Here is a 27555-nt window from a genome sequence, read left to right as displayed (position 1 = left end):
TACTGAATTTTTAAGTTACGATGGCAACCTTGCTACAAGTTCTCTGAGAAGCAAGAACGATAGCAGTAGTTTCCGTGGTGTAGCGGTTATCACGTCTGCCTAACACGCAGAAGGTCCCCGGTTCGATCCCTGCGGAAACACTTTTTCATCACTTTAAACAAGACATACCGACAAGCATTTGCCACTTTCTGTACCTAAAGCTTGGCAATCACCTTCATACGTCGGACCAGACGGTCATTTCTTTACACCAAGTATGAAATTCACTTTACACTGACGGGCAGCTTTTTGCGCTGACTCAGCCACCTACGCGCGACCAGTTTGCACAAAACGCTAGGGCTCGTCCGGGATTTGAACCCGGGACCTCCTGCACCCTAAGCAGGAATCATACCCCTAGACCAACGAGCCCTGTGACAGCGTGAACGCCAATTATTTCACCAAACTGCATCCCTCGAAGTCGTCCAGGGTGCTCTTTGAATCTGGTGCGGCTGGCGGGATGGGGAAGGTGCTTTCTGCCGGCAGTGCTGTTCTTCGACAGACTGTGTGGCGACACCGTGGGTCGCGGGCAGCACCGTTCTCGGAGGTGCCGTGGCCCGCGGTCGGCGGCCTTACAGGGCTATTGGCATCTTCATGTAGAGCTGCCGCCGGGTGCGCACTGCCTGCTGCTAAGGAGGTGATTGTTTTTGCTGATGTGACTTGCAATAACGACTGCGCGAAACGCCGCTATCTCGTTGGGGATGCTACGACATACACCCTCTCGAGCACCCCGAATACTTGTTGAGCCCTCGGCTACGATGGGTTTCAGGCTGTCAAATGAACTATGGTGTGTGCATGCGCGGACGGGAGAAAGGCTGAGGCGTCTTCGAGTGTACAAGGATGGACAGAGCGTATCCGTCGTTTCCGTAGTGTAGCCGCCGGGTGCGCACTGCCTGCTGCTAAGGACGTGATTGTTTTTGCTGATGTGACTTGCAATAACGACTGCGCGAAACGCCGCTATCTCGTTGGGGATGCTACGACATACACCCTCTCGAGCACCCCGAATACTTGTTGAGCCCTCGGCTACGATGGGTTTCAGGCTGTCAAATGAACTATGGTGTGTGCATGCGCGGACGGGAGAAAGGCTGAGGCGTCTTCGAGTGTACAAGGATGGAGAGAGCGTATCCGTCGTTTCCGTAGTGTAGCGGTTATCACGTCTGCTTCACACGCAGAAGGTCCCCGGTTCGATCCCGGGCGGGAACAGTACTTTCCTGCCTATGTCGCATACTACTCGAGTGAGCCACGTCGTGTGTGGATCTGCTACATGTACCTTCGTCATGCAAGTGCCGCATTTACTGAATTTTTAAGTTACGATGGCAACCTTGCTACAAGTTCTCTGAGAAACAAGAACGAAAGCAGTAGTTTCCGTGGTGTAGCGGTTATCACGTCTGCCTAACACGCAGAAGGTCCCCGGTTCGATCCCGGGCGGAAACGCTTTTTCATCACTTTAAACAAGACATACCGACAAGCATTTGCCACGTTCTGTACCTAAAGCTTGGCAATCACCTTCATACGTCGGACCAGACGGTCATTTCTTTACACCAAGTATGAAATTCACTTTACACTGACGGGCAGCTTTTTGCGCTGACTCAGCCACCTACGCGCGACCAGTTTGCACAAAACGCTAGGGCTCGTCCGGGATTTGAACCCGGGACCTCCTGCACCCTAAGCAGGAATCATACCCCTAGACCAACGAGGCCTGGCACAGCGTGAACGCCAATTATTTCAGCAAACTGCATCCCTCGAAGTCGTCCAGGGTGCTCTTTGAATCTGGTGCGGCTGGCGGGATGGGGAAGGTGCTTTCTGCCGGCAGTGCTGTTCTTCGACAGACTGTGTGGCGACACCGTGGGTCGCGGGCAGCACCGTTCTCGGAGGTGCCGTGGCCCGCGGTCGGCGGCCTTCCAGGGCTATTGGCATCTTCATGTAGAGCTGCCGCCGGGTGCGCACTGCCTGCTGCGAAGGAGGTGATTGTTTTTGCTGATGTGACTTGCAATAACGACTGCGCGAAACGCCGCTATCTCGTTGGGGATGCTACGACATACACCCTCTCGAGCACCCCGAATACTTGTTGAGCCCTCGGCTACGATGGGTTTCAGGCTGTCAAATGAACTATGGTGTGTGCATGCGCGGACGGGAGAAAGGCTGAGGCGTCTTCGAGTGTACAAGGATGGACAGAGCATATCCGTCGTTTCCGTAGTGTAGCGGTTATCACGTCTGCTTCACACGCAGAAGGTCCCCGGTTCGATCCCGGGCGGGAACAGTACTTTCCTGCCTATGTCGCATACTACTCGAGTGAGCCACGTCGTGTGTGGATCTGCTACATGTACCTTCGTCATGCAAGTGCCGCATTTACTGAATTTTTAAGTTACGATGGCAACCTTGCTACAAGTTCTCTGAGAAGCAAGAACGATAGCAGTAGTTTCCGTGGTGTAGCGGTTATTACGTCTGCCTAACACGCAGAAGGTCCCCGGTTCGATCCCTGCGGAAACACTTTTTCATCACTTTAAACAAGACATACCGACAAGCATTTGCCACTTTCTGTACCTAAAGCTTGGCAATCACCTTCATACGTCGGACCAGACGGTCATTTCTTTACACCAAGTATGAAATTCACTTTACACTGACGGGCAGCTTTTTGCGCTGACTCAGCCACCTACGCGCGACCAGTTTGCACAAAACGCTAGGGCTCGTCCGGGATTTGAACCCGGGACCTCCTGCACCCTAAGCAGGAATCATACCCATAGACCAACGAGCCCTGTGACAGCGTGAACGCCAATTATTTCACCAAACTGCATCCCTCGAAGTCGTCCAGGGTGCTCTTTGAATCTGGTGCGGCTGGCGGGATGGGGAAGGTGCTTTCTGCCGGCAGTGCTGTTCTTCGACAGACTGTGTGGCGACACCGTGGGTCGCGGGCAGCACCGTTCTCGGAGGTGCCGTGGCCCGCGGTCGGCGGCCTTCCAGGGCTATTGGCATCTTCATGTAGAGCTGCCGCCGGGTGCGCACTGCCTGCTGCGAAGGAGGTGATTGTTTTTGCTGATGTGACTTGCAATAACGACTGCGCGAAACGCCGCTATCTCGTTGGGGATGCTACGACATACACCCTCTCGAGCACCCCGAATACTTGTTGAGCCCTCGGCTACGATGGGTTTCAGGCTGTCAAATGAACTATGGTGTGTGCATGCGCGGACGGGAGAAAGGCTGAGGCGTCTTCGAGTGTACAAGGATGGACAGAGCATATCCGTCGTTTCCGTAGTGTAGCGGTTATCACGTCTGCTTCACACGCAGAAGGTCCCCGGTTCGATCCCGGGCGGGAACAGTACTTTCCTGCCTATGTCGCATACTACTCGAGTGAGCCACGTCGTGTGTGGATCTGCTACATGTACCTTCGTCATGCAAGTGCCGCATTTACTGAATTTTTAAGTTACGATGGCAACCTTGCTACAAGTTCTCTGAGAAGCAAGAACGATAGCAGTAGTTTCCGTGGTGTAGCGGTTATCACGTCTGCCTAACACGCAGAAGGTCCCCGGTTCGATCCCTGCGGAAACACTTTTTCATCACTTTAAACAAGACATACCGACAAGCATTTGCCACTTTCTGTACCTAAAGCTTGGCAATCACCTTCATACGTCGGACCAGACGGTCATTTCTTTACACCAAGTATGAAATTCACTTTACACTGACGGGCAGCTTTTTGCGCTGACTCAGCCACCTACGCGCGACCAGTTTGCACAAAACGCTAGGGCTCGTCCGGGATTTGAACCCGGGACCTCCTGCACCCTAAGCAGGAATCATACCCCTAGACCAACGAGCCCTGTGACAGCGTGAACGCCAATTATTTCACCAAACTGCATCCCTCGAAGTCGTCCAGGGTGCTCTTTGAATCTGGTGCGGCTGGCGGGATGGGGAAGGTGCTTTCTGCCGGCAGTGCTGTTCTTCGACAGACTGTGTGGCGACACCGTGGGTCGCGGGCAGCACCGTTCTCGGAGGTGCCGTGGCCCGCGGTCGGCGGCCTTCCAGGGCTATTGGCATCTTCATGTAGAGCTGCCGCCGGGTGCGCACTGCCTGCTGCTACGGAGGTGATTGTTTTTGCTGATGTGACTTGCAATAACGACTGCGCGAAACGCCGCTATCTCGTTGGGGATGCTACGACATACACCCTCTCGAGCACCCCGAATACTTGTTGAGCCCTCGGCTACGATGGGTTTCAGGCTGTCAAATGAACTATGGTGTGTGCATGCGCGGACGGGAGAAAGGCTGAGGCGTCTTCGAGTGTACAAGGATGGACAGAGCGTATCCGTCGTTTCCGTAGTGTAGCCGCCGGGTGCGCACTGCCTGCTGCTAAGGACGTGATTGTTTTTGCTGATGTGACTTGCAATAACGACTGCGCGAAACGCCGCTATCTCGTTGGGGATGCTACGACATACACCCTCTCGAGCACCCCGAATACTTGTTGAGCCCTCGGCTACGATGGGTTTCAGGCTGTCAAATGAACTATGGTGTGTGCATGCGCGGACGGGAGAAAGGCTGAGGCGTCTTCGAGTGTACAAGGATGGAGAGAGCGTATCCGTCGTTTCCGTAGTGTAGCGGTTATCACGTCTGCTTCACACGCAGAAGGTCCCCGGTTCGATCCCGGGCGGGAACAGTACTTTCCTGCCTATGTCGCATACTACTCGAGTGAGCCACGTCGTGTGTGGATCTGCTACATGTACCTTCGTCATGCAAGTGCCGCATTTACTGAATTTTTAAGTTACGATGGCAACCTTGCTACAAGTTCTCTGAGAAACAAGAACGAAAGCAGTAGTTTCCGTGGTGTAGCGGTTATCACGTCTGCCTAACACGCAGAAGGTCCCCGGTTCGATCCCGGGCGGAAACGCTTTTTCATCACTTTAAACAAGACATACCGACAAGCATTTGCCACGTTCTGTACCTAAAGCTTGGCAATCACCTTCATACGTCGGACCAGACGGTCATTTCTTTACACCAAGTATGAAATTCACTTTACACTGACGGGCAGCTTTTTGCGCTGACTCAGCCACCTACGCGCGACCAGTTTGCACAAAACGCTAGGGCTCGTCCGGGATTTGAACCCGGGACCTCCTGCACCCTAAGCAGGAATCATACCCCTAGACCAACGAGGCCTGGCACAGCGTGAACGCCAATTATTTCAGCAAACTGCATCCCTCGAAGTCGTCCAGGGTGCTCTTTGAATCTGGTGCGGCTGGCGGGATGGGGAAGGTGCTTTCTGCCGGCAGTGCTGTTCTTCGACAGACTGTGTGGCGACACCGTGGGTCGCGGGCAGCACCGTTCTCGGAGGTGCCGTGGCCCGCGGTCGGCGGCCTTCCAGGGCTATTGGCATCTTCATGTAGAGCTGCCGCCGGGTGCGCACTGCCTGCTGCGAAGGAGGTGATTGTTTTTGCTGATGTGACTTGCAATAACGACTGCGCGAAACGCCGCTATCTCGTTGGGGATGCTACGACATACACCCTCTCGAGCACCCCGAATACTTGTTGAGCCCTCGGCTACGATGGGTTTCAGGCTGTCAAATGAACTATGGTGTGTGCATGCGCGGACGGGAGAAAGGCTGAGGCGTCTTCGAGTGTACAAGGATGGACAGAGCATATCCGTCGTTTCCGTAGTGTAGCGGTTATCACGTCTGCTTCACACGCAGAAGGTCCCCGGTTCGATCCCGGGCGGGAACAGTACTTTCCTGCCTATGTCGCATACTACTCGAGTGAGCCACGTCGTGTGTGGATCTGCTACATGTACCTTCGTCATGCAAGTGCCGCATTTACTGAATTTTTAAGTTACGATGGCAACCTTGCTACAAGTTCTCTGAGAAGCAAGAACGATAGCAGTAGTTTCCGTGGTGTAGCGGTTATCACGTCTGCCTAACACGCAGAAGGTCCCCGGTTCGATCCCTGCGGAAACACTTTTTCATCACTTTAAACAAGACATACCGACAAGCATTTGCCACTTTCTGTACCTAAAGCTTGGCAATCACCTTCATACGTCGGACCAGACGGTCATTTCTTTACACCAAGTATGAAATTCACTTTACACTGACGGGCAGCTTTTTGCGCTGACTCAGCCACCTACGCGCGACCAGTTTGCACAAAACGCTAGGGCTCGTCCGGGATTTGAACCCGGGACCTCCTGCACCCTAAGCAGGAATCATACCCCTAGACCAACGAGCCCTGTGACAGCGTGAACGCCAATTATTTCACCAAACTGCATCCCTCGAAGTCGTCCAGGGTGCTCTTTGAATCTGGTGCGGCTGGCGGGATGGGGAAGGTGCTTTCTGCCGGCAGTGCTGTTCTTCGACAGACTGTGTGGCGACACCGTGGGTCGCGGGCAGCACCGTTCTCGGAGGTGCCGTGGCCCGCGGTCGGCGGCCTTCCAGGGCTATTGGCATCTTCATGTAGAGCTGCCGCCGGGTGCGCACTGCCTGCTGCTACGGAGGTGATTGTTTTTGCTGATGTGACTTGCAATAACGACTGCGCGAAACGCCGCTATCTCGTTGGGGATGCTACGACATACACCCTCTCGAGCACCCCGAATACTTGTTGAGCCCTCGGCTACGATGGGTTTCAGGCTGTCAAATGAACTATGGTGTGTGCATGCGCGGACGGGAGAAAGGCTGAGGCGTCTTCGAGTGTACAAGGATGGACAGAGCGTATCCGTCGTTTCCGTAGTGTAGCCGCCGGGTGCGCACTGCCTGCTGCTAAGGACGTGATTGTTTTTGCTGATGTGACTTGCAATAACGACTGCGCGAAACGCCGCTATCTCGTTGGGGATGCTACGACATACACCCTCTCGAGCACCCCGAATACTTGTTGAGCCCTCGGCTACGATGGGTTTCAGGCTGTCAAATGAACTATGGTGTGTGCATGCGCGGACGGGAGAAAGGCTGAGGCGTCTTCGAGTGTACAAGGATGGACAGAGCATATCCGTCGTTTCCGTAGTGTAGCGGTTATCACGTCTGCTTCACACGCAGAAGGTCCCCGGTTCGATCCCGGGCGGGAACAGTACTTTCCTGCCTATGTCGCATACTACTCGAGTGAGCCACGTCGTGTGTGGATCTGCTACATGTACCTTCGTCATGCAAGTGCCGCATTTACTGAATTTTTAAGTTACGATGGCAACCTTGCTACAAGTTCTCTGAGAAGCAAGAACGATAGCAGTAGTTTCCGTGGTGTAGCGGTTATCACGTCTGCCTAACACGCAGAAGGTCCCCGGTTCGATCCCTGCGGAAACACTTTTTCATCACTTTAAACAAGACATACCGACAAGCATTTGCCACTTTCTGTACCTAAAGCTTGGCAATCACCTTCATACGTCGGACCAGACGGTCATTTCTTTACACCAAGTATGAAATTCACTTTACACTGACGGGCAGCTTTTTGCGCTGACTCAGCCACCTACGCGCGACCAGTTTGCACAAAACGCTAGGGCTCGTCCGGGATTTGAACCCGGGACCTCCTGCACCCTAAGCAGGAATCATACCCCTAGACCAACGAGCCCTGTGACAGCGTGAACGCCAATTATTTCACCAAACTGCATCCCTCGAAGTCGTCCAGGGTGCTCTTTGAATCTGGTGCGGCTGGCGGGATGGGGAAGGTGCTTTCTGCCGGCAGTGCTGTTCTTCGACAGACTGTGTGGCGACACCGTGGGTCGCGGGCAGCACCGTTCTCGGAGGTGCCGTGGCCCGCGGTCGGCGGCCTTCCAGGGCTATTGGCATCTTCATGTAGAGCTGCCGCCGGGTGCGCACTGCCTGCTGCTACGGAGGTGATTGTTTTTGCTGATGTGACTTGCAATAACGACTGCGCGAAACGCCGCTATCTCGTTGGGGATGCTACGACATACACCCTCTCGAGCACCCCGAATACTTGTTGAGCCCTCGGCTACGATGGGTTTCAGGCTGTCAAATGAACTATGGTGTGTGCATGCGCGGACGGGAGAAAGGCTGAGGCGTCTTCGAGTGTACAAGGATGGACAGAGCGTATCCGTCGTTTCCGTAGTGTAGCCGCCGGGTGCGCACTGCCTGCTGCTAAGGACGTGATTGTTTTTGCTGATGTGACTTGCAATAACGACTGCGCGAAACGCCGCTATCTCGTTGGGGATGCTACGACATACACCCTCTCGAGCACCCCGAATACTTGTTGAGCCCTCGGCTACGATGGGTTTCAGGCTGTCAAATGAACTATGGTGTGTGCATGCGCGGACGGGAGAAAGGCTGAGGCGTCTTCGAGTGTACAAGGATGGAGAGAGCGTATCCGTCGTTTCCGTAGTGTAGCGGTTATCACGTCTGCTTCACACGCAGAAGGTCCCCGGTTCGATCCCGGGCGGGAACAGTACTTTCCTGCCTATGTCGCATACTACTCGAGTGAGCCACGTCGTGTGTGGATCTGCTACATGTACCTTCGTCATGCAAGTGCCGCATTTACTGAATTTTTAAGTTACGATGGCAACCTTGCTACAAGTTCTCTGAGAAACAAGAACGAAAGCAGTAGTTTCCGTGGTGTAGCGGTTATCACGTCTGCCTAACACGCAGAAGGTCCCCGGTTCGATCCCGGGCGGAAACGCTTTTTCATCACTTTAAACAAGACATACCGACAAGCATTTGCCACGTTCTGTACCTAAAGCTTGGCAATCACCTTCATACGTCGGACCAGACGGTCATTTCTTTACACCAAGTATGAAATTCACTTTACACTGACGGGCAGCTTTTTGCGCTGACTCAGCCACCTACGCGCGACCAGTTTGCACAAAACGCTAGGGCTCGTCCGGGATTTGAACCCGGGACCTCCTGCACCCTAAGCAGGAATCATACCCCTAGACCAACGAGGCCTGGCACAGCGTGAACGCCAATTATTTCAGCAAACTGCATCCCTCGAAGTCGTCCAGGGTGCTCTTTGAATCTGGTGCGGCTGGCGGGATGGGGAAGGTGCTTTCTGCCGGCAGTGCTGTTCTTCGACAGACTGTGTGGCGACACCGTGGGTCGCGGGCAGCACCGTTCTCGGAGGTGCCGTGGCCCGCGGTCGGCGGCCTTCCAGGGCTATTGGCATCTTCATGTAGAGCTGCCGCCGGGTGCGCACTGCCTGCTGCTACGGAGGTGATTGTTTTTGCTGATGTGACTTGCAATAACGACTGCGCGAAACGCCGCTATCTCGTTGGGGATGCTACGACATACACCCTCTCGAGCACCCCGAATACTTGTTGAGCCCTCGGCTACGATGGGTTTCAGGCTGTCAAATGAACTATGGTGTGTGCATGCGCGGACGGGAGAAAGGCTGAGGCGTCTTCGAGTGTACAAGGATGGACAGAGCGTATCCGTCGTTTCCGTAGTGTAGCCGCCGGGTGCGCACTGCCTGCTGCTAAGGACGTGATTGTTTTTGCTGATGTGACTTGCAATAACGACTGCGCGAAACGCCGCTATCTCGTTGGGGATGCTACGACATACACCCTCTCGAGCACCCCGAATACTTGTTGAGCCCTCGGCTACGATGGGTTTCAGGCTGTCAAATGAACTATGGTGTGTGCATGCGCGGACGGGAGAAAGGCTGAGGCGTCTTCGAGTGTACAAGGATGGACAGAGCATATCCGTCGTTTCCGTAGTGTAGCGGTTATCACGTCTGCTTCACACGCAGAAGGTCCCCGGTTCGATCCCGGGCGGGAACAGTACTTTCCTGCCTATGTCGCATACTACTCGAGTGAGCCACGTCGTGTGTGGATCTGCTACATGTACCTTCGTCATGCAAGTGCCGCATTTACTGAATTTTTAAGTTACGATGGCAACCTTGCTACAAGTTCTCTGAGAAGCAAGAACGATAGCAGTAGTTTCCGTGGTGTAGCGGTTATCACGTCTGCCTAACACGCAGAAGGTCCCCGGTTCGATCCCTGCGGAAACACTTTTTCATCACTTTAAACAAGACATACCGACAAGCATTTGCCACTTTCTGTACCTAAAGCTTGGCAATCACCTTCATACGTCGGACCAGACGGTCATTTCTTTACACCAAGTATGAAATTCACTTTACACTGACGGGCAGCTTTTTGCGCTGACTCAGCCACCTACGCGCGACCAGTTTGCACAAAACGCTAGGGCTCGTCCGGGATTTGAACCCGGGACCTCCTGCACCCTAAGCAGGAATCATACCCCTAGACCAACGAGCCCTGTGACAGCGTGAACGCCAATTATTTCACCAAACTGCATCCCTCGAAGTCGTCCAGGGTGCTCTTTGAATCTGGTGCGGCTGGCGGGATGGGGAAGGTGCTTTCTGCCGGCAGTGCTGTTCTTCGACAGACTGTGTGGCGACACCGTGGGTCGCGGGCAGCACCGTTCTCGGAGGTGCCGTGGCCCGCGGTCGGCGGCCTTCCAGGGCTATTGGCATCTTCATGTAGAGCTGCCGCCGGGTGCGCACTGCCTGCTGCTACGGAGGTGATTGTTTTTGCTGATGTGACTTGCAATAACGACTGCGCGAAACGCCGCTATCTCGTTGGGGATGCTACGACATACACCCTCTCGAGCACCCCGAATACTTGTTGAGCCCTCGGCTACGATGGGTTTCAGGCTGTCAAATGAACTATGGTGTGTGCATGCGCGGACGGGAGAAAGGCTGAGGCGTCTTCGAGTGTACAAGGATGGACAGAGCGTATCCGTCGTTTCCGTAGTGTAGCCGCCGGGTGCGCACTGCCTGCTGCTAAGGACGTGATTGTTTTTGCTGATGTGACTTGCAATAACGACTGCGCGAAACGCCGCTATCTCGTTGGGGATGCTACGACATACACCCTCTCGAGCACCCCGAATACTTGTTGAGCCCTCGGCTACGATGGGTTTCAGGCTGTCAAATGAACTATGGTGTGTGCATGCGCGGACGGGAGAAAGGCTGAGGCGTCTTCGAGTGTACAAGGATGGAGAGAGCGTATCCGTCGTTTCCGTAGTGTAGCGGTTATCACGTCTGCTTCACACGCAGAAGGTCCCCGGTTCGATCCCGGGCGGGAACAGTACTTTCCTGCCTATGTCGCATACTACTCGAGTGAGCCACGTCGTGTGTGGATCTGCTACATGTACCTTCGTCATGCAAGTGCCGCATTTACTGAATTTTTAAGTTACGATGGCAACCTTGCTACAAGTTCTCTGAGAAACAAGAACGAAAGCAGTAGTTTCCGTGGTGTAGCGGTTATCACGTCTGCCTAACACGCAGAAGGTCCCCGGTTCGATCCCGGGCGGAAACGCTTTTTCATCACTTTAAACAAGACATACCGACAAGCATTTGCCACGTTCTGTACCTAAAGCTTGGCAATCACCTTCATACGTCGGACCAGACGGTCATTTCTTTACACCAAGTATGAAATTCACTTTACACTGACGGGCAGCTTTTTGCGCTGACTCAGCCACCTACGCGCGACCAGTTTGCACAAAACGCTAGGGCTCGTCCGGGATTTGAACCCGGGACCTCCTGCACCCTAAGCAGGAATCATACCCCTAGACCAACGAGGCCTGGCACAGCGTGAACGCCAATTATTTCAGCAAACTGCATCCCTCGAAGTCGTCCAGGGTGCTCTTTGAATCTGGTGCGGCTGGCGGGATGGGGAAGGTGCTTTCTGCCGGCAGTGCTGTTCTTCGACAGACTGTGTGGCGACACCGTGGGTCGCGGGCAGCACCGTTCTCGGAGGTGCCGTGGCCCGCGGTCGGCGGCCTTCCAGGGCTATTGGCATCTTCATGTAGAGCTGCCGCCGGGTGCGCACTGCCTGCTGCGAAGGAGGTGATTGTTTTTGCTGATGTGACTTGCAATAACGACTGCGCGAAACGCCGCTATCTCGTTGGGGATGCTACGACATACACCCTCTCGAGCACCCCGAATACTTGTTGAGCCCTCGGCTACGATGGGTTTCAGGCTGTCAAATGAACTATGGTGTGTGCATGCGCGGACGGGAGAAAGGCTGAGGCGTCTTCGAGTGTACAAGGATGGACAGAGCGTATCCGTCGTTTCCGTAGTGTAGCCGCCGGGTGCGCACTGCCTGCTGCTAAGGACGTGATTGTTTTTGCTGATGTGACTTGCAATAACGACTGCGCGAAACGCCGCTATCTCGTTGGGGATGCTACGACATACACCCTCTCGAGCACCCCGAATACTTGTTGAGCCCTCGGCTACGATGGGTTTCAGGCTGTCAAATGAACTATGGTGTGTGCATGCGCGGACGGGAGAAAGGCTGAGGCGTCTTCGAGTGTACAAGGATGGAGAGAGCGTATCCGTCGTTTCCGTAGTGTAGCGGTTATCACGTCTGCTTCACACGCAGAAGGTCCCCGGGCGGGAACATTATTTTCCTGCCTATGTCGCATACTACTCGAGTGAGCCACGTCGTGTGTGGATCTGCTACATGTACCTTCGTCATGCAAGTGCCGCATTTACTGAATTTTTAAGTTACGATGGCAACCTTGCTACAAGTTCTCTGAGAAACAAGAACGAAAGCAGTAGTTTCCGTGGTGTAGCGGTTATCACGTCTGCCTAACACGCAGAAGGTCCCCGGTTCGATCCCGGGCGGAAACGCTTTTTCATCACTTTAAACAAGACATACCGACAAGCATTTGCCACGTTCTGTACCTAAAGCTTGGCAATCACCTTCATACGTCGGACCAGACGGTCATTTCTTTACACCAAGTATGAAATTCACTTTACACTGACGGGCAGCTTTTTGCGCTGACTCAGCCACCTACGCGCGACCAGTTTGCACAAAACGCTAGGGCTCGTCCGGGATTTGAACCCGGGACCTCCTGCACCCTAAGCAGGAATCATACCCCTAGACCAACGAGGCCTGGCACAGCGTGAACGCCAATTATTTCAGCAAACTGCATCCCTCGAAGTCGTCCAGGGTGCTCTTTGAATCTGGTGCGGCTGGCGGGATGGGGAAGGTGCTTTCTGCCGGCAGTGCTGTTCTTCGACAGACTGTGTGGCGACACCGTGGGTCGCGGGCAGCACCGTTCTCGGAGGTGCCGTGGCCCGCGGTCGGCGGCCTTCCAGGGCTATTGGCATCTTCATGTAGAGCTGCCGCCGGGTGCGCACTGCCTGCTGCGAAGGAGGTGATTGTTTTTGCTGATGTGACTTGCAATAACGACTGCGCGAAACGCCGCTATCTCGTTGGGGATGCTACGACATACACCCTCTCGAGCACCCCGAATACTTGTTGAGCCCTCGGCTACGATGGGTTTCAGGCTGTCAAATGAACTATGGTGTGTGCATGCGCGGACGGGAGAAAGGCTGAGGCGTCTTCGAGTGTACAAGGATGGACAGAGCATATCCGTCGTTTCCGTAGTGTAGCGGTTATCACGTCTGCTTCACACGCAGAAGGTCCCCGGTTCGATCCCGGGCGGGAACAGTACTTTCCTGCCTATGTCGCATACTACTCGAGTGAGCCACGTCGTGTGTGGATCTGCTACATGTACCTTCGTCATGCAAGTGCCGCATTTACTGAATTTTTAAGTTACGATGGCAACCTTGCTACAAGTTCTCTGAGAAGCAAGAACGATAGCAGTAGTTTCCGTGGTGTAGCGGTTATTACGTCTGCCTAACACGCAGAAGGTCCCCGGTTCGATCCCTGCGGAAACACTTTTTCATCACTTTAAACAAGACATACCGACAAGCATTTGCCACTTTCTGTACCTAAAGCTTGGCAATCACCTTCATACGTCGGACCAGACGGTCATTTCTTTACACCAAGTATGAAATTCACTTTACACTGACGGGCAGCTTTTTGCGCTGACTCAGCCACCTACGCGCGACCAGTTTGCACAAAACGCTAGGGCTCGTCCGGGATTTGAACCCGGGACCTTCTGCACCCTAAGCAGGAATCATACCCCTAGACCAACGAGCCCTGTGACAGCGTGAACGCCAATTATTTCACCAAACTGCATCCCTCGAAGTCGTCCAGGGTGCTCTTTGAATCTGGTGCGGCTGGCGGGATGGGGAAGGTGCTTTCTGCCGGCAGTGCTGTTCTTCGACAGACTGTGTGGCGACACCGTGGGTCGCGGGCAGCACCGTTCTCGGAGGTGCCGTGGCCCGCGGTCGGCGGCCTTCCAGGGCTATTGGCATCTTCATGTAGAGCTGCCGCCGGGTGCGCACTGCCTGCTGCTAAGGAGGTGATTGTTTTTGCTGATGTGACTTGCAATAACGACTGCGCGAAACGCCGCTATCTCGTTGGGGATGCTACGACATACACCGTCTCGAGCACCCCGCATACTTGTTGAGCCCTCGGCTACGATGGGTTTCAGGCTGTCAAATGAACTATGGTGTGTGCATGCGCGGACGGGAGAAAGGCTGAGGCGTCTTCGAGTGTACAAGGATGGACAGAGCGTATCCGTCGTTTCCGTAGTGTAGCCGCCGGGTGCGCACTGCCTGCTGCTAAGGAGGTGATTGTTTTTGCTGATGTGACTTGCAATAACGACTGCGCGAAACGCCGCTATCTCGTTGGGGATGCTACGACATACACCCTCTCGAGCACCCCGCATACTTGTTGAGCCCTCGGCTACGATGGGTTTCAGGCTGTCAAATGAACTATGGTGTGTGCATGCGCGGACGGGAGAAAGGCTGAGGCGTCTTCGAGTGTACAAGGATGGACAGAGCGTATCCGTCGTTTCCGTAGTGTAGCGGTTATCACGTCTGCTTCACACGCAGAAGGTCCCCGATTCGATCCCGGGCGGGAACAGTATTTTCCTGCCTATGTCGCATACTACTCGAGTGAGCCACGTCGTGTGTGGATCTGCTACATGTACCTTCGTCATGCAAGTGCCGCATTTACTGAATTTTTAAGTTACGATGGCAACCTTGCTACAAGTTCTCTGAGAAGCAAGAACGAAAGCAGTAGTTTCCGTGGTGTAGCGGTTATCACGTCTGCCTAACACGCAGAAGGTCCCCGGCTCGATCCCGGGCGGAAACACTTTTTCATCACTTTAAACAAGACATACCGACAAGCATTTGCCACGTTCTGTACCTAAAGCTTGGCAATCACCTTCATACGACGGACCAGACGGTCATTTCTTTACACCAAGTATGAAATTCACTTTACACTGACGGGCAGCTTTTTGCGCTGACTCAGCCACCTACGTGCGACCAGTTTGCACAAAACGCTAGGGCTCGTCCGGGATTTGAACCCGGGACCTCCTGCACCCTAAGCAGGAATCATACCCCTAGACCAACGAGGCCTGGCACAGCGTGAACGCCAATTATTTCAGCAAACTGCATCCCTCGAAGTCGTCCAGGGTGCTCTTTGAATCTGGTGCGGCTGGCGGGATGGGGAAGGTGCTTTCTGCCGGCAGTGCTGTTCTTCGACAGACTGTGTGGCGACACCGTGGGTCGCGGGCAGCACCGTTCTCGGAGGTACCGTGGCCCGCGGTCGGCGGCCTTCCAGGGCTATTGGCATCTTCATGTAGAGCTGCCGCCGGGTGCGCACTGCCTGCTGCGAAGGAGGTGATTGTTTTTGCTGATGTGACTTGCAATAACGACTGCGCGAAACGCCGCTATCTCGTTGGGGATGCTACGACATACACCCTCTCGAGCACCCCGAATACTTGTTGAGCCCTCGGCTACGATGGGTTTCAGGCTGTCAAATGAACTATGGTGTGTGCATGCGCGGACGGGAGAAAGGCTGAGGCGTCTTCGAGTGTACAAGGATGGACAGAGCATATCCGTCGTTTCCGTAGTGTAGCGGTTATCACGTCTGCTTCACACGCAGAAGGTCCCCGGTTCGATCCCGGGCGGGAACAGTACTTTCCTGCCTATGTCGCATACTACTCGAGTGAGCCACGTCGTGTGTGGATCTGCTACATGTACCTTCGTCATGCAAGTGCCGCATTTACTGAATTTTTAAGTTACGATGGCAACCTTGCTACAAGTTCTCTGAGAAGCAAGAACGAAAGCAGTAGTTTCCGTGGTGTAGCGGTTGTCACGTCTGCCTAACACGCAGAAGGTCCCCGGTTCGATCCCGGGCGGAAACGCTTTTTCATCACTTTAAACAAGACATACCGACAAGCATTTGCCACTTTCTGTACCTAAAGCTTGGCAATCACCTTCATACGTCGGACCAGACGGTCATTTCTTTACACCAAGTATGAAATTCACTTTACACTGACGGGCAGCTTTTTGCGCTGACTCAGCCACCTACGTGCGACCAGTTTGCACAAAACGCTAGGGCTCGTCCGGGATTTGAACCCGGGACCTCCTGCACCCTAAGCAGGAATCATACCCCTAGACCAACGAGCCCTGTGACAGCGTGAACGCCAATTATTTCAGCAAACTGCATCCCTCGAAGTCGTCCAGGGTGCTCTTTGAATCTGGTGCAGCTGGCGGGATGGGGAAGGTGCTTTCTGCCGGCAGTGCTGTTCTTCGACAGACTGTGTGGCGACACCGTGGGTCGCGGGCAGCACCGTTCTCGGAGGTGCCGTGGCCCGCGGTCGGCGGCCTTCCAGGGCTATTGGCATCTTCATGTAGAGCTGCCGCCGGGTGCGCACTGCCTGCTGCTAAGGAGGTGATTGTTTTTGCTGATGTGACTTGCAATAACGACTGCGCGAAACGCCGCTATCTCGTTGGGGATGCTACGACATACACCCTCTCGAGCACCCCGAATACTTGTTGAGCCCTCGGCTACGATGGGTTTCAGGCTGTCAAATGAACTATGGTGTGTGCATGCGCGGACGGGAGGAAGGCTGAGGCGTCTTCGAGTGTACAAGGATGGACAGAGCGTATCCGTCGTTTCCGTAGTGTAGCGGTTATCACGTCTGCTTCACACGCAGAAGGTCCCCGGTTCGATCCCGGGCGGGAACAGTATTTTCCTGCCTATGTCGCATACTACTCGAGTGAGCCACGTCGTGTGTGGATCTGCTACATGTACCTTCGTCATGCAAGTGCCGCATTTACTGAATTTTTAAGTTACGATGGCAACCTTGCTACAAGTTCTCTGAGAAGCAAGAACGAAAGCAGTAGTTTCCGTGGTGTAGCGGTTATCACGTCTGCCTAACACGCAGAAGGTCCCCGGTACGATCCCGGGCGGAAACACTTTTTCATCACTTTAAACAAGACATACCGACAAGCATTTGCCACGTTCTGTACCTAAAGCTTGGCAATCACCTTCATACGACGGACCAGACGGTCATTTCTTTACACCAAGTATGAAATTCACTTTACACTGACGGGCAGCTTTTTGCGCTGACTCAGCCACCTACGTGCGACCAGTTTGCACAAAACGCTAGGGCTCGTCCGGGATTTGAACCCGGGACCTCCTGCACCCTAAGCAGGAATCATACCCCTAGACCAACGAGCCCTGTGACAGCGTGAACGCCAATTATTTCACCAAACTGCATCCCTCGAAGTCGTCCAGGGTGCTCTTTGAATCTGGTGCGGCTGGCGGGATGGGGAAGGTGCTTTCTGCCGGCAGTGCTGTTCTTCGACAGACTGTGTGGCGACACCGTGGGTCGCGGGCAGCACCGTTCTCGGAGGTGCCGTGGCCCGCGGTCGGCGGCCTTCCAGGGCTATTGGCATCTTCATGTAGAGCTGCCGCCGGGTGCGCACTGCCTGCTGCTAAGGAGGTGATTGTTTTTGCTGATGTGACTTGCAATAACGACTGCGCGAAACGCCGCTATCTCGTTGGGGATGCTACGACATACACCCTCTCGAGCACCCCGAATACTTGTTGAGCCCTCGGCTACGATGTGTTTCAGGCTGTCAAATGAACTATGGTGTGTGCATGCGCGGACGGGAGAAAGGCTGAGGCGTCTTCGAGTGTACAAGGATGGACAGAGCGTATCCGTCGTTTCCGTAGTGTAGCCGCCGGGTGCGCACTGCCTGCTGCTAAGGAGGTGATTGTTTTTGCTGATGTGACTTGCAATAACGACTGCGCGAAACGCCGCTATCTCGTTGGGGATGCTACGACATACACCCTCTCGAGCACCCCGAATACGTGTTGAGCCCTCGGCTACGATGGGTTTCGGGCTGTCAAATGAACTATGGTGTGTGCATGCGCGGACGGGAGAAAGGCTGAGGCGTCTTCGAGTGTACAAGGATGGACAGAGCATATCCGTCGTTTCCGTAGTGTAGCGGTTATCACGTCTGCTTCACACGCAGAAGGTCCCCGGTTCGATCCCGGGCGGGAACAGTACTTTCCTGCCTATGTCGCATACTACTCGAGTGAGCCACGTCGTGTGTGGATCTGCTACATGTACCTTCGTCATGCAAGTGCCGCATTTACTGAATTTTTAAGTTACGATGGCAACCTTGCTACAAGTTCTCTGAGAAGCAAGAACGAAAGCAGTAGTTTCCGTGGTGTAGCGGTTGTCACGTCTGCCTAACACGCAGAAGGTCCCCGGTTCGATCCCGGGCGGAAACGCTTTTTCATCACTTTAAACAAGACATACCGACAAGCATTTGCCACTTTCTGTACCTAAAGCTTGGCAATCACCTTCATACGTCGGACCAGACGGTCATTTCTTTACACCAAGTATGAAATTCACTTTACACTGACGGGCAGCTTTTTGCGCTGACTCAGCCACCTACGTGCGACCAGTTTGCACAAAACGCTAGGGCTCGTCCGGGATTTGAACCCGGGACCTCCTGCACCCTAAGCAGGAATCATACCCCTAGACCAACGAGGCCTGGCACAGCGCGAACGCCAATTATTTCAGCAAACTGCAACCCTCGAAGTCGTCCAGGGTGCTCTCTGAATCTGGTGCGGCTGGCGGGATGGGGAAGGTGCTTTCTGCCGGCAGTGCTGTTCTTCGACAGACTGTGTGGCGACACCGTGGGTCGCGGGCAGCACCGTTCTCGGAGGTGCCGTGGCCCGCGGTCGGCGGCCTTCCAGGGCTATTGGCATCTTCATGTAGAGCTGCCGCCGGGTGCGCACTGCCTGCTGCGAAGGAGGTGATTGTTTTTGCTGATGTGACTTGCAATAACGACTGCGCGAAACGCCGCTATCTCGTTGGGGATGCTACGACATACACCCTCTCGAGCACCCCGAATACTTGTTGAGCCCTCGGCTACGATGGGTTTCAGGCTGTCAAATGAACTATGGTGTGTGCATGCGCGGACGGGAGGAAGGCTGAGGCGTCTTCGAGTGTACAAGGATGGACAGAGCGTATCCGTCGTTTCCGTAGTGTAGCGGTTATCACGTCTGCTTCACACGCAGAAGGTCCCCGGTTCGATCCCGGGCGGGAACAGTATTTTCCTGCCTATGTCGCATACTACTCGAGTGAGCCACGTCGTGTGTGGATCTGCTACATGTACCTTCGTCATGCAAGTGCCGCATTTACTGAATTTTTAAGTTACGATGGCAACCTTGCTACAAGTTCTCTGAGAAGCAAGAACGATAGCAGTAGTTTCCGTGGTGTAGCGGTTATCACGTCTGCCTAACACGCAGAAGGTCCCCGGTTCGATCCCTGCGGAAACACTTTTTCATCACTTTAAACAAGACATACCGACAAGCATTTGCCACTTTCTGTACCTAAAGCTTGGCAATCACCTTCATACGTCGGACCAGACGGTCATTTCTTTACACCAAGTATGAAATTCACTTTACACTGACGGGCAGCTTTTTGCGCTGACTCAGCCACCTACGCGCGACCAGTTTGCACAAAACGCTAGGGCTCGTCCGGGATTTGAACCCGGGACCTCCTGCACCCTAAGCAGGAATCATACCCCTAGACCAACGAGGCCTGGCACAGCACGAACGCCAATTATTTCAGCAAACTGCAACCCTCGAAGTCGTCCAGGGTGCTCTCTGAATCTGGTGCGGCTGGCGGGATGGGGAAGGTGCTTTCTGCCGGCAGTGCTGTTCTTCGACAGACTGTGTGGCGACACCGTGGGTCGCGGGCAGCACCGTTCTCGGAGGTGCCGTGGCCCGCGGTCGGCGGCCTTCCAGGGCTATTGGCATCTTCATGTAGAGCTGCCGCCGGGTGCGCACTGCCTGCTGCGAAGGAGGTGATTGTTTTTGCTGATGTGACTTGCAATAACGACTGCGCGAAACGCCGCTATCTCGTTGGGGATGCTACGACATACACCCTCTCGAGCACCCCGAATACTTGTTGAGCCCTCGGCTACGATGGGTTTCAGGCTGTCAAATGAACTATGGTGTGTGCATGCGCGGACGGGAGGAAGGCTGAGGCGTCTTCGAGTGTACAAGGATGGACAGAGCGTATCCGTCGTTTCCGTAGTGTAGCGGTTATCACGTCTGCTTCACACGCAGAAGGTCCCCGGTTCGATCCCGGGCGGGAACAGTATTTTCCTGCCTATGTCGCATACTACTCGAGTGAGCCACGTCGTGTGTGGATCTGCTACATGTACCTTCGTCATGCAAGTGCCGCATTTACTGAATTTTTAAGTTACGATGGCAACCTTGCTACAAGTTCTCTGAGAAGCAAGAACGATAGCAGTAGTTTCCGTGGTGTAGCGGTTATCACGTCTGCCTAACACGCAGAAGGTCCCCGGTTCGATCCCTGCGGAAACACTTTTTCATCACTTTAAACAAGACATACCGACAAGCATTTGCCACTTTCTGTACCTAAAGCTTGGCAATCACCTTCATACGTCGGACCAGACGGTCATTTCTTTACACCAAGTATGAAATTCACTTTACACTGACGGGCAGCTTTTTGCGCTGACTCAGCCACCTACGCGCGACCAGTTTGCACAAAACGCTAGGGCTCGTCCGGGATTTGAACCCGGGACCTCCTGCACCCTAAGCAGGAATCATACCCCTAGACCAACGAGGCCTGGCACAGCACGAACGCCAATTATTTCAGCAAACTGCAACCCTCGAAGTCGTCCAGGGTGCTCTCTGAATCTGGTGCGGCTGGCGGGATGGGGAAGGTGCTTTCTGCCGGCAGTGCTGTTCTTCGACAGACTGTGTGGCGACACCGTGGGTCGCGGGCAGCACCGTTCTCGGAGGTGCCGTGGCCCGCGGTCGGCGGCCTTCCAGGGCTATTGGCATCTTCATGTAGAGCTGCCGCCGGGTGCGCACTGCCTGCTGCGAAGGAGGTGATTGTTTTTGCTGATGTGACTTGCAATAACGACTGCGCGAAACGCCGCTATCTCGTTGGGGATGCTACGACATACACCCTCTCGAGCACCCCGAATACTTGTTGAGCCCTCGGCTACGATGGGTTTCAGGCTGTCAAATGAACTATGGTGTGTGCATGCGCGGACGGGAGGAAGGCTGAGGCGTCTTCGAGTGTACAAGGATGGACAGAGCGTATCCGTCGTTTCCGTAGTGTAGCGGTTATCACGTCTGCTTCACACGCAGAAGGTCCCCGGTTCGATCCCGGGCGAGAACAGTATTTTCCTGCCTATGTCGCATACTACTCGAGTGAGCCACGTCGTGTGTGGATCTGCTACATGTACCTTCGTCATGCAAGTGCCGCATTTACTGAATTTTTAAGTTACGATGGCAACCTTGCTACAAGTTCTCTGAGAAGCAAGAACGATAGCAGTAGTTTCCGTGGTGTAGCGGTTATCACGTCTGCCTAACACGCAGAAGGTCCCCGGTTCGATCCCTGCGGAAACACTTTTTCATCACTTTAAACAAGACATACCGACAAGCATTTGCCACTTTCTGTACCTAAAGCTTGGCAATCACCTTCATACGTCGGACCAGACGGTCATTTCTTTACACCAAGTATGAAATTCACTTTACACTGACGGGCAGCTTTTTGCGCTGACTCAGCCACCTACGCGCGACCAGTTTGCACAAAACGCTAGGGCTCGTCCGGGATTTGAACCCGGGACCTCCTGCACCCTAAGCAGGAATCATACCCCTAGACCAACGAGGCCTGGCACAGCGCGAACGCCAATTATTTCAGCAAACTGCAACCCTCGAAGTCGTCCAGGGTGCTCTCTGAATCTGGTGCGGCTGGCGGGATGGGGAAGGTGCTTTCTGCCGGCAGTGCTGTTCTTCGACAGACTGTGTGGCGACACCGTGGGTCGCGGGCAGCACCGTTCTCGGAGGTGCCGTGGCCCGCGGTCGGCGGCCTTCCAGGGCTATTGGCATCTTCATGTAGAGCTGCCGCCGGGTGCGCACTGCCTGCTGCGAAGGAGGTGATTGTTTTTGCTGATGTGACTTGCAATAACGACTGCGCGAAACGCCGCTATCTCGTTGGGGATGCTACGACATACACCCTCTCGAGCACCCCGAATACTTGTTGAGCCCTCGGCTACGATGTGTTTCAGGCTGTCAAATGAACTATGGTGTGTGCATGCGCGGACGGGAGAAAGGCTGAGGCGTCTTCGAGTGTACAAGGATGGACAGAGCGTATCCGTCGTTTCCGTAGTGTAGCCGCCGGGTGCGCACTGCCTGCTGCTAAGGAGGTGATTGTTTTTGCTGATGTGACTTGCAATAACGACTGCGCGAAACGCCGCTATCTCGTTGGGGATGCTACGACATACACCCTCTAGAGCACCACGAATACGTGTTGAGCCCTCGGCTACGATGGGTTTCGGGCTGTCAAATGAACTATGGTGTGTGCATGCGCGGACGGGAGAAAGGCTGAGGCGTCTTCGAGTGTACAAGGATGGACAGAGCATATCCGTCGTTTCCGTAGTGTAGCGGTTATCACGTCTGCTTCACACGCAGAAGGTCCCCGGTTCGATCCCGGGCGGGAACAGTACTTTCCTGCCTATGTCGCATACTACTCGAGTGAGCCACGTCGTGTGTGGATCTGCTACATGTACCTTCGTCATGCAAGTGCCGCATTTACTGAATTTTTAAGTTACGATGGCAACCTTGCTACAAGTTCTCTGAGAAGCAAGAACGAAAGCAGTAGTTTCCGTGGTGTAGCGGTTGTCACGTCTGCCTAACACGCAGAAGGTCCCCGGTTCGATCCCGGGCGGAAACGCTTTTTCATCACTTTAAACAAGACATACCGACAAGCATTTGCCACTTTCTGTACCTAAAGCTTGGCAATCACCTTCATACGTCGGACCAGACGGTCATTTCTTTACACCAAGTATGAAATTCACTTTACACTGACGGGCAGCTTTTTGCGCTGACTCAGCCACCTACGTGCGACCAGTTTGCACAAAACGCTAGGGCTCGTCCGGGATTTGAACCCGGGACCTCCTGCACCCTAAGCAGGAATCATACCCCTAGACCAACGAGCCCTGTGACAGCGTGAACGCCAATTATTTCAGCAAACTGCATCCCTCGAAGTCGTCCAGGGTGCTCTTTGAATCTGGTGCGGCTGGCGGGATGGGGAAGGTGCTTTCTGCCGGCAGTGCTGTTCTTCGACAGACTGTGTGGCGACACCGTGGGTCGCGGGCAGCACCGTTCTCGGAGGTGCCGTGGCCCGCGGTCGGCGGCCTTCCAGGGCTATTGGCATGTTCATGTAGAGCTGCCGCCGGGTGCGCACTGCCTGCTGCTAAGGAGGTGATTGTTTTTGCTGATGTGACTTGCAATAACGACTGCGCGAAACGCCGCTATCTCGTTGGGGATGCTACGACATACACCCTCTCGAGCACCCCGAATACTTGTTGAGCCCTCGGCTACGATGGGTTTCAGGCTGTCAAATGAACTATGGTGTGTGCATGCGCGGACGGGAGATAGGCTGAGGCGTCTTCGAGTGTACAAGGATGGACAGAGCGTATCCGTCGTTTCCGTAGTGTAGCGGTTATCACGTCTGCTTCACACGCAGAAGGTCCCCGATTCGATCCCGGGCGGGAACAGTATTTTCCTGCCTATGTCGCATACTACTCGAGTGAACCACGTCGTGTGTGGATCTGCTACATGTACCTTCGTCATGCAAGTGCCGCATTTACTGAATTTTTAAGTTACGATGGCAACCTTGCTACAAGTTCTCTGAGAAGCAAGAACGAAAGCAGTAGTTTCCGTGGTGTAGCGGTTATCACGTCTGCCTAACACGCAGAAGGTCCCCGGTACGATCCCGGGCGGAAACACTTTTTCATCACTTTAAACAAGACATACCGACAAGCATTTGCCACGTTCTGTACCTAAAGCTTGGCAATCACCTTCATACGACGGACCAGACGGTCATTTCTTTACACCAAGTATGAAATTTACTTTACACTGACGGGCAGCTTTTTGCGCTGACTCAGCCACCTACGTGCGACCAGTTTGCACAAAACGCTAGGGCTCGTCCGGGATTTGAACCCGGGACCTCCTGCACCCTAAGCAGGAATCATACCCCTAGACCAACGAGCCCTGTGACAGCGTGAACGCCAATTATTTCACCAAACTGCATCCCTCGAAGTCGTCCAGGGTGCTCTTTGAATCTGGTGCGGCTGGCGGGATGGGGAAGGTGCTTTCTGCCGGCAGTGCTGTTCTTCGACAGACTGTGTGGCGACACCGTGGGTCGCGGGCAGCACCGTTCTCGGAGGTGCCGTGGCCCGCGGTCGGCGGCCTTCCAGGGCTATTGGCATCTTCATGTAGAGCTGCCGCCGGGTGCGCACTGCCTGCTGCTAAGGAGGTGATTGTTTTTGCTGATGTGACTTGCAATAACGACTGCGCGAAACGCCGCTATCTCGTTGGGGATGCTACGACATACACCCTCTCGAGCACCCCGAATACTTGTTGAGCCCTCGGCTACGATGGGTTTCAGGCTGTCAAATGAACTATGGTGTGTGCATGCGCGGACGGGAGAAAGGCTGAGGCGTCTTCGAGTGTACAAGGATGGACAGAGCGTATCCGTCGTTTCCGTAGTGTAGCCGCCGGGTGCGCACTGCCTGCTGCTAAGGAGGTGATTGTTTTTGCTGATGTGACTTGCAATAACGACTGCGCGAAACGCCGCTATCTCGTTGGGGATGCTACGACATACACCCTCTCGAGCACCCCGAATACGTGTTGAGCCCTCGGCTACGATGGGTTTCGGGCTGTCAAATGAACTATGGTGTGTGCATGCGCGGACGGGAGAAAGGCTGAGGCGTCTTCGAGTGTACAAGGATGGACAGAGCGTATCCGTCGTTTCCGTAGTGTAGCCGCCGGGTGCGCACTGCCTGCTGCTAAGGAGGTGATTGTTTTTGCTGATGTGACTTGCAATAACGACTGCGCGAAACGCCGCTATCTCGTTGGGGATGCTACGACATACACCCTCTCGAGCACCCCGAATACTTGTTGAGCCCTCGGCTACGATGGGTTTCAGGCTGTCAAATGAACTATGGTGTGTGCATGCGCGGACGGGAGAAAGGCTGAGGCGTCTTCGAGTGTACAAGGATGGACAGAGCGTATCCGTCGTTTCCGTAGTGTAGCGGTTATCACGTCTGCTTCACACGCAGAAGGTCCCCGGTTCGATCCCGGGCGGGAACAGTACTTCCCTGCCTATGTCGCATACTACTCGAGTGAGCCACGTCGTGTGTGGATCTGCTACATGTACCTTCGTCATGCAAGTGCCGCATTTACTGAATTTTTAAGTTACGATGGCAACCTTGCTACAAGTTCTCTGAGAAGCAAGAACGATAGCAGTAGTTTCCGTGGTGTAGCGGTTATCACGTCTGCCTAACACGCAGAAGGTCCCCGGTTCGATCTCGGGCGGAAACACTTTTTCATCACTTTAAACAAGACATACCGACAAGCATTTGCCACGTTCTGTACCTAAAGCTTGGCAATCACCTTCATACGTCGGACCAGACGGTCATTTCTTTACACCAAGTATGAAATTCACTTTACACTGACGGGCAGCTTTTTGCGCTGACTCAGCCACCTACGCGCGACCAGTTTGCACAAAACGCTAGGGCTGGTCCGGGATTTGAACCCGGGACCTCCTGCACCCTAAGCAGGAATCATACCCCTAGACCAACGAGCCCTGTGACAGCGTGAACGCCAATTATTTCAGCAAACTGCATCCCTCGAAGTCGTCCAGGGTGCTCTTTGAATCTGGTGCGGCTGGCGGGATGGGGAAGGTGCTTTCTGCCGGCAGTGCTGTTCTTCGACAGACTGTGTGGCGACACCGTGGGTCGCGGGCAGCACCGTTCTCGGAGGTGCCGTGGCCCGCGGTCGGCGGCCTTCCAGGGCTATTGGCATGTTCATGTAGAGCTGCCGCCGGGTGCGCACTGCCTGCTGCTAAGGAGGTGATTGTTTTTGCTGATGTGACTTGCAATAACGACTGCGCGAAACGCCGCTATCTCGTTGGGGATGCTACGACATACACCCTCTCGAGCACCCCGAATACTTGTTGAGCCCTCGGCTACGATGGGTTTCAGGCTGTCAAATGAACTATGGTGTGTGCATGCGCGGACGGGAGATAGGCTGAGGCGTCTTCGAGTGTACAAGGATGGACAGAGCGTATCCGTCGTTTCCGTAGTGTAGCGGTTATCACGTCTGCTTCACACGCAGAAGGTCCCCGATTCGATCCCGGGCGGGAACAGTATTTTCCTGCCTATGTCGCATACTACTCGAGTGAACCACGTCGTGTGTGGATCTGCTACATGTACCTTCGTCATGCAAGTGCCGCATTTACTGAATTTTTAAGTTACGATGGCAACCTTGCTACAAGTTCTCTGAGAAGCAAGAACGAAAGCAGTAGTTTCCGTGGTGTAGCGGTTATCACGTCTGCGTAACACGCAGAAGGTCCCCGGTTCGATCCCGTGCGGAAACACTTTTTCATCACTTTAAACAAGACATACCGACAAGCATTTGCCAAGTTCTGTACCTAAAGCTTGGCAATCACCTTCATACGACGGACCAGACGGTCATTTCTTTACACCAAGTATGAAATTCACTTTACACTGACGGGCAGCTTTTTGCGCTGACTCAGCCACCTACGTGCGACCAGTTTGCACAAAACGCTAGGGCTCGTCCGGGATTTGAACCCGGGACCTCCTGCACCCTAAGCAGGAATCATACCCCTAGACCAACGAGACCTGTGACAGCGTGAACGCCAATTATTTCAGCAAACTGCATCCCTCGAAGTCGTCCAGGGTGCTCTTTGAATCTGGTGCGGCTGGCGGGATGGGGAGGGTGCTTTCTGCCGGCAGTGCTGTTCTTCGACAGACTGTGTGGCGACACCGTGGGTCGCGGGCAGCACCGTTCTCGGAGGTGCCGTGGCCCGCGGTCGGCGGCCTTCCAGGGCTATTGGCATGTTCATGTAGAGCTGCCGCCGGGTGCGCACTGCCTGCTGCTAAGGAGGTGATTGTTTTTGCTGATGTGACTTGCAATAACGACTGCGCGAAACGCCGCTATCTCGTTGGGGATGCTACGACATACACCCTCTCGAGCACCCCGAATACTTGTTGAGCCCTCGGCTACGATGGGTTTCAGGCTGTCAAATGAACTATGGTGTGTGCGTGCGCGGACGGGAGAAAGGCTGAGGCGTCTTCGAGTGTACAAGGATGGACAGAGCATATCCGTCGTTTCCGTAGTGTAGCGGTTATCACGTCTGCTTCACACGCAGATGGTCCCCGGTTCGATCCCGGGCGGGAACAGTACTTTCCTGCCTATGTCGCATACTACTCGAGTGAGCCACGTCGTGTCTGGATCTGCTACATGTACCTTCGTCATGCAAGTGCCGCATTTACTGAATTTTTAAGTTACGATGGC

The 27555-nt window shown here is 54.3% G+C and overlaps 66 non-coding genes across 66 annotated transcripts; 43 read left to right on the top strand and 23 right to left on the bottom strand.

Moving 5' to 3' along the window:
- The first annotated feature begins 68 nt into the window (after positions 1-68).
- On the top strand, positions 69-140 carry Trnav-aac (transfer RNA valine (anticodon AAC)). The gene has a single exon. It is a non-coding gene; the product is annotated as a tRNA-Val (tRNA).
- A 193-nt stretch (positions 141-333) lies between these two features.
- Trnap-agg (transfer RNA proline (anticodon AGG)) lies at positions 334-405 on the bottom strand. The gene has a single exon. It is a non-coding gene; the product is annotated as a tRNA-Pro (tRNA).
- Positions 406-1163: 758 nt separating this feature from the next.
- Positions 1164-1236, top strand: Trnav-cac (transfer RNA valine (anticodon CAC)). The gene has a single exon. It is a non-coding gene; the product is annotated as a tRNA-Val (tRNA).
- Positions 1237-1394: 158 nt separating this feature from the next.
- Positions 1395-1467, top strand: Trnav-aac (transfer RNA valine (anticodon AAC)). The gene has a single exon. It is a non-coding gene; the product is annotated as a tRNA-Val (tRNA).
- A 193-nt stretch (positions 1468-1660) lies between these two features.
- On the bottom strand, positions 1661-1733 carry Trnap-agg (transfer RNA proline (anticodon AGG)). The gene has a single exon. It is a non-coding gene; the product is annotated as a tRNA-Pro (tRNA).
- Positions 1734-2220: 487 nt separating this feature from the next.
- Positions 2221-2293, top strand: Trnav-cac (transfer RNA valine (anticodon CAC)). The gene has a single exon. It is a non-coding gene; the product is annotated as a tRNA-Val (tRNA).
- A 423-nt stretch (positions 2294-2716) lies between these two features.
- Trnap-agg (transfer RNA proline (anticodon AGG)) lies at positions 2717-2788 on the bottom strand. Its single transcript has one exon. It is a non-coding gene; the product is annotated as a tRNA-Pro (tRNA).
- A 488-nt stretch (positions 2789-3276) lies between these two features.
- Positions 3277-3349, top strand: Trnav-cac (transfer RNA valine (anticodon CAC)). The gene has a single exon. It is a non-coding gene; the product is annotated as a tRNA-Val (tRNA).
- A 158-nt stretch (positions 3350-3507) lies between these two features.
- Trnav-aac (transfer RNA valine (anticodon AAC)) lies at positions 3508-3579 on the top strand. The gene has a single exon. It is a non-coding gene; the product is annotated as a tRNA-Val (tRNA).
- Positions 3580-3772: 193 nt separating this feature from the next.
- On the bottom strand, positions 3773-3844 carry Trnap-agg (transfer RNA proline (anticodon AGG)). The gene has a single exon. It is a non-coding gene; the product is annotated as a tRNA-Pro (tRNA).
- Positions 3845-4602: 758 nt separating this feature from the next.
- Positions 4603-4675, top strand: Trnav-cac (transfer RNA valine (anticodon CAC)). Its single transcript has one exon. It is a non-coding gene; the product is annotated as a tRNA-Val (tRNA).
- Positions 4676-4833: 158 nt separating this feature from the next.
- Positions 4834-4906, top strand: Trnav-aac (transfer RNA valine (anticodon AAC)). The gene has a single exon. It is a non-coding gene; the product is annotated as a tRNA-Val (tRNA).
- Positions 4907-5099: 193 nt separating this feature from the next.
- Positions 5100-5172, bottom strand: Trnap-agg (transfer RNA proline (anticodon AGG)). The gene has a single exon. It is a non-coding gene; the product is annotated as a tRNA-Pro (tRNA).
- Positions 5173-5659: 487 nt separating this feature from the next.
- Positions 5660-5732, top strand: Trnav-cac (transfer RNA valine (anticodon CAC)). The gene has a single exon. It is a non-coding gene; the product is annotated as a tRNA-Val (tRNA).
- A 158-nt stretch (positions 5733-5890) lies between these two features.
- Trnav-aac (transfer RNA valine (anticodon AAC)) lies at positions 5891-5962 on the top strand. Its single transcript has one exon. It is a non-coding gene; the product is annotated as a tRNA-Val (tRNA).
- Positions 5963-6155: 193 nt separating this feature from the next.
- On the bottom strand, positions 6156-6227 carry Trnap-agg (transfer RNA proline (anticodon AGG)). The gene has a single exon. It is a non-coding gene; the product is annotated as a tRNA-Pro (tRNA).
- A 758-nt stretch (positions 6228-6985) lies between these two features.
- On the top strand, positions 6986-7058 carry Trnav-cac (transfer RNA valine (anticodon CAC)). The gene has a single exon. It is a non-coding gene; the product is annotated as a tRNA-Val (tRNA).
- Positions 7059-7216: 158 nt separating this feature from the next.
- Positions 7217-7288, top strand: Trnav-aac (transfer RNA valine (anticodon AAC)). Its single transcript has one exon. It is a non-coding gene; the product is annotated as a tRNA-Val (tRNA).
- A 193-nt stretch (positions 7289-7481) lies between these two features.
- On the bottom strand, positions 7482-7553 carry Trnap-agg (transfer RNA proline (anticodon AGG)). The gene has a single exon. It is a non-coding gene; the product is annotated as a tRNA-Pro (tRNA).
- A 758-nt stretch (positions 7554-8311) lies between these two features.
- On the top strand, positions 8312-8384 carry Trnav-cac (transfer RNA valine (anticodon CAC)). Its single transcript has one exon. It is a non-coding gene; the product is annotated as a tRNA-Val (tRNA).
- Positions 8385-8542: 158 nt separating this feature from the next.
- Trnav-aac (transfer RNA valine (anticodon AAC)) lies at positions 8543-8615 on the top strand. The gene has a single exon. It is a non-coding gene; the product is annotated as a tRNA-Val (tRNA).
- Positions 8616-8808: 193 nt separating this feature from the next.
- Trnap-agg (transfer RNA proline (anticodon AGG)) lies at positions 8809-8881 on the bottom strand. The gene has a single exon. It is a non-coding gene; the product is annotated as a tRNA-Pro (tRNA).
- A 757-nt stretch (positions 8882-9638) lies between these two features.
- Trnav-cac (transfer RNA valine (anticodon CAC)) lies at positions 9639-9711 on the top strand. Its single transcript has one exon. It is a non-coding gene; the product is annotated as a tRNA-Val (tRNA).
- A 158-nt stretch (positions 9712-9869) lies between these two features.
- Positions 9870-9941, top strand: Trnav-aac (transfer RNA valine (anticodon AAC)). Its single transcript has one exon. It is a non-coding gene; the product is annotated as a tRNA-Val (tRNA).
- A 193-nt stretch (positions 9942-10134) lies between these two features.
- On the bottom strand, positions 10135-10206 carry Trnap-agg (transfer RNA proline (anticodon AGG)). Its single transcript has one exon. It is a non-coding gene; the product is annotated as a tRNA-Pro (tRNA).
- A 758-nt stretch (positions 10207-10964) lies between these two features.
- Trnav-cac (transfer RNA valine (anticodon CAC)) lies at positions 10965-11037 on the top strand. Its single transcript has one exon. It is a non-coding gene; the product is annotated as a tRNA-Val (tRNA).
- A 158-nt stretch (positions 11038-11195) lies between these two features.
- Positions 11196-11268, top strand: Trnav-aac (transfer RNA valine (anticodon AAC)). The gene has a single exon. It is a non-coding gene; the product is annotated as a tRNA-Val (tRNA).
- A 193-nt stretch (positions 11269-11461) lies between these two features.
- Trnap-agg (transfer RNA proline (anticodon AGG)) lies at positions 11462-11534 on the bottom strand. Its single transcript has one exon. It is a non-coding gene; the product is annotated as a tRNA-Pro (tRNA).
- A 977-nt stretch (positions 11535-12511) lies between these two features.
- Trnav-aac (transfer RNA valine (anticodon AAC)) lies at positions 12512-12584 on the top strand. The gene has a single exon. It is a non-coding gene; the product is annotated as a tRNA-Val (tRNA).
- A 193-nt stretch (positions 12585-12777) lies between these two features.
- Positions 12778-12850, bottom strand: Trnap-agg (transfer RNA proline (anticodon AGG)). Its single transcript has one exon. It is a non-coding gene; the product is annotated as a tRNA-Pro (tRNA).
- A 487-nt stretch (positions 12851-13337) lies between these two features.
- Positions 13338-13410, top strand: Trnav-cac (transfer RNA valine (anticodon CAC)). The gene has a single exon. It is a non-coding gene; the product is annotated as a tRNA-Val (tRNA).
- Positions 13411-13833: 423 nt separating this feature from the next.
- On the bottom strand, positions 13834-13905 carry Trnap-agg (transfer RNA proline (anticodon AGG)). Its single transcript has one exon. It is a non-coding gene; the product is annotated as a tRNA-Pro (tRNA).
- A 758-nt stretch (positions 13906-14663) lies between these two features.
- Trnav-cac (transfer RNA valine (anticodon CAC)) lies at positions 14664-14736 on the top strand. The gene has a single exon. It is a non-coding gene; the product is annotated as a tRNA-Val (tRNA).
- A 158-nt stretch (positions 14737-14894) lies between these two features.
- Trnav-aac (transfer RNA valine (anticodon AAC)) lies at positions 14895-14967 on the top strand. Its single transcript has one exon. It is a non-coding gene; the product is annotated as a tRNA-Val (tRNA).
- Positions 14968-15160: 193 nt separating this feature from the next.
- On the bottom strand, positions 15161-15233 carry Trnap-agg (transfer RNA proline (anticodon AGG)). The gene has a single exon. It is a non-coding gene; the product is annotated as a tRNA-Pro (tRNA).
- Positions 15234-15720: 487 nt separating this feature from the next.
- Positions 15721-15793, top strand: Trnav-cac (transfer RNA valine (anticodon CAC)). Its single transcript has one exon. It is a non-coding gene; the product is annotated as a tRNA-Val (tRNA).
- Positions 15794-15951: 158 nt separating this feature from the next.
- Trnav-aac (transfer RNA valine (anticodon AAC)) lies at positions 15952-16024 on the top strand. Its single transcript has one exon. It is a non-coding gene; the product is annotated as a tRNA-Val (tRNA).
- A 193-nt stretch (positions 16025-16217) lies between these two features.
- On the bottom strand, positions 16218-16289 carry Trnap-agg (transfer RNA proline (anticodon AGG)). Its single transcript has one exon. It is a non-coding gene; the product is annotated as a tRNA-Pro (tRNA).
- A 488-nt stretch (positions 16290-16777) lies between these two features.
- Positions 16778-16850, top strand: Trnav-cac (transfer RNA valine (anticodon CAC)). The gene has a single exon. It is a non-coding gene; the product is annotated as a tRNA-Val (tRNA).
- A 158-nt stretch (positions 16851-17008) lies between these two features.
- On the top strand, positions 17009-17081 carry Trnav-aac (transfer RNA valine (anticodon AAC)). Its single transcript has one exon. It is a non-coding gene; the product is annotated as a tRNA-Val (tRNA).
- Positions 17082-17274: 193 nt separating this feature from the next.
- Trnap-agg (transfer RNA proline (anticodon AGG)) lies at positions 17275-17346 on the bottom strand. The gene has a single exon. It is a non-coding gene; the product is annotated as a tRNA-Pro (tRNA).
- Positions 17347-18104: 758 nt separating this feature from the next.
- On the top strand, positions 18105-18177 carry Trnav-cac (transfer RNA valine (anticodon CAC)). Its single transcript has one exon. It is a non-coding gene; the product is annotated as a tRNA-Val (tRNA).
- Positions 18178-18335: 158 nt separating this feature from the next.
- On the top strand, positions 18336-18408 carry Trnav-aac (transfer RNA valine (anticodon AAC)). The gene has a single exon. It is a non-coding gene; the product is annotated as a tRNA-Val (tRNA).
- Positions 18409-18601: 193 nt separating this feature from the next.
- Trnap-agg (transfer RNA proline (anticodon AGG)) lies at positions 18602-18674 on the bottom strand. The gene has a single exon. It is a non-coding gene; the product is annotated as a tRNA-Pro (tRNA).
- A 487-nt stretch (positions 18675-19161) lies between these two features.
- Positions 19162-19234, top strand: Trnav-cac (transfer RNA valine (anticodon CAC)). Its single transcript has one exon. It is a non-coding gene; the product is annotated as a tRNA-Val (tRNA).
- A 158-nt stretch (positions 19235-19392) lies between these two features.
- Trnav-aac (transfer RNA valine (anticodon AAC)) lies at positions 19393-19464 on the top strand. The gene has a single exon. It is a non-coding gene; the product is annotated as a tRNA-Val (tRNA).
- Positions 19465-19657: 193 nt separating this feature from the next.
- Trnap-agg (transfer RNA proline (anticodon AGG)) lies at positions 19658-19730 on the bottom strand. Its single transcript has one exon. It is a non-coding gene; the product is annotated as a tRNA-Pro (tRNA).
- A 487-nt stretch (positions 19731-20217) lies between these two features.
- Positions 20218-20290, top strand: Trnav-cac (transfer RNA valine (anticodon CAC)). Its single transcript has one exon. It is a non-coding gene; the product is annotated as a tRNA-Val (tRNA).
- A 158-nt stretch (positions 20291-20448) lies between these two features.
- On the top strand, positions 20449-20520 carry Trnav-aac (transfer RNA valine (anticodon AAC)). Its single transcript has one exon. It is a non-coding gene; the product is annotated as a tRNA-Val (tRNA).
- A 193-nt stretch (positions 20521-20713) lies between these two features.
- Trnap-agg (transfer RNA proline (anticodon AGG)) lies at positions 20714-20786 on the bottom strand. Its single transcript has one exon. It is a non-coding gene; the product is annotated as a tRNA-Pro (tRNA).
- Positions 20787-21273: 487 nt separating this feature from the next.
- Trnav-cac (transfer RNA valine (anticodon CAC)) lies at positions 21274-21346 on the top strand. The gene has a single exon. It is a non-coding gene; the product is annotated as a tRNA-Val (tRNA).
- Positions 21347-21504: 158 nt separating this feature from the next.
- Trnav-aac (transfer RNA valine (anticodon AAC)) lies at positions 21505-21576 on the top strand. The gene has a single exon. It is a non-coding gene; the product is annotated as a tRNA-Val (tRNA).
- Positions 21577-21769: 193 nt separating this feature from the next.
- Positions 21770-21842, bottom strand: Trnap-agg (transfer RNA proline (anticodon AGG)). Its single transcript has one exon. It is a non-coding gene; the product is annotated as a tRNA-Pro (tRNA).
- Positions 21843-22599: 757 nt separating this feature from the next.
- On the top strand, positions 22600-22672 carry Trnav-cac (transfer RNA valine (anticodon CAC)). The gene has a single exon. It is a non-coding gene; the product is annotated as a tRNA-Val (tRNA).
- A 158-nt stretch (positions 22673-22830) lies between these two features.
- Trnav-aac (transfer RNA valine (anticodon AAC)) lies at positions 22831-22903 on the top strand. Its single transcript has one exon. It is a non-coding gene; the product is annotated as a tRNA-Val (tRNA).
- A 193-nt stretch (positions 22904-23096) lies between these two features.
- On the bottom strand, positions 23097-23168 carry Trnap-agg (transfer RNA proline (anticodon AGG)). The gene has a single exon. It is a non-coding gene; the product is annotated as a tRNA-Pro (tRNA).
- Positions 23169-23656: 488 nt separating this feature from the next.
- Positions 23657-23729, top strand: Trnav-cac (transfer RNA valine (anticodon CAC)). The gene has a single exon. It is a non-coding gene; the product is annotated as a tRNA-Val (tRNA).
- A 158-nt stretch (positions 23730-23887) lies between these two features.
- Trnav-aac (transfer RNA valine (anticodon AAC)) lies at positions 23888-23960 on the top strand. The gene has a single exon. It is a non-coding gene; the product is annotated as a tRNA-Val (tRNA).
- Positions 23961-24153: 193 nt separating this feature from the next.
- Trnap-agg (transfer RNA proline (anticodon AGG)) lies at positions 24154-24225 on the bottom strand. Its single transcript has one exon. It is a non-coding gene; the product is annotated as a tRNA-Pro (tRNA).
- A 1028-nt stretch (positions 24226-25253) lies between these two features.
- On the top strand, positions 25254-25326 carry Trnav-cac (transfer RNA valine (anticodon CAC)). Its single transcript has one exon. It is a non-coding gene; the product is annotated as a tRNA-Val (tRNA).
- Positions 25327-25484: 158 nt separating this feature from the next.
- On the top strand, positions 25485-25557 carry Trnav-aac (transfer RNA valine (anticodon AAC)). The gene has a single exon. It is a non-coding gene; the product is annotated as a tRNA-Val (tRNA).
- A 193-nt stretch (positions 25558-25750) lies between these two features.
- Positions 25751-25822, bottom strand: Trnap-agg (transfer RNA proline (anticodon AGG)). Its single transcript has one exon. It is a non-coding gene; the product is annotated as a tRNA-Pro (tRNA).
- Positions 25823-26310: 488 nt separating this feature from the next.
- Trnav-cac (transfer RNA valine (anticodon CAC)) lies at positions 26311-26383 on the top strand. The gene has a single exon. It is a non-coding gene; the product is annotated as a tRNA-Val (tRNA).
- Positions 26384-26541: 158 nt separating this feature from the next.
- Trnav-aac (transfer RNA valine (anticodon AAC)) lies at positions 26542-26614 on the top strand. Its single transcript has one exon. It is a non-coding gene; the product is annotated as a tRNA-Val (tRNA).
- Positions 26615-26807: 193 nt separating this feature from the next.
- On the bottom strand, positions 26808-26880 carry Trnap-agg (transfer RNA proline (anticodon AGG)). Its single transcript has one exon. It is a non-coding gene; the product is annotated as a tRNA-Pro (tRNA).
- Positions 26881-27367: 487 nt separating this feature from the next.
- Trnav-cac (transfer RNA valine (anticodon CAC)) lies at positions 27368-27440 on the top strand. The gene has a single exon. It is a non-coding gene; the product is annotated as a tRNA-Val (tRNA).
- The last annotated feature ends 115 nt before the right edge of the window (positions 27441-27555 follow it).

This window comes from Schistocerca serialis, chromosome 2 (assembly GCF_023864345.2).
Source record: "Schistocerca serialis cubense isolate TAMUIC-IGC-003099 chromosome 2, iqSchSeri2.2, whole genome shotgun sequence".
NCBI lineage: Eukaryota > Metazoa > Arthropoda > Insecta > Orthoptera > Acrididae > Schistocerca > Schistocerca serialis.
This window is presented reverse-complemented; position numbering and strand designations above follow the sequence as displayed.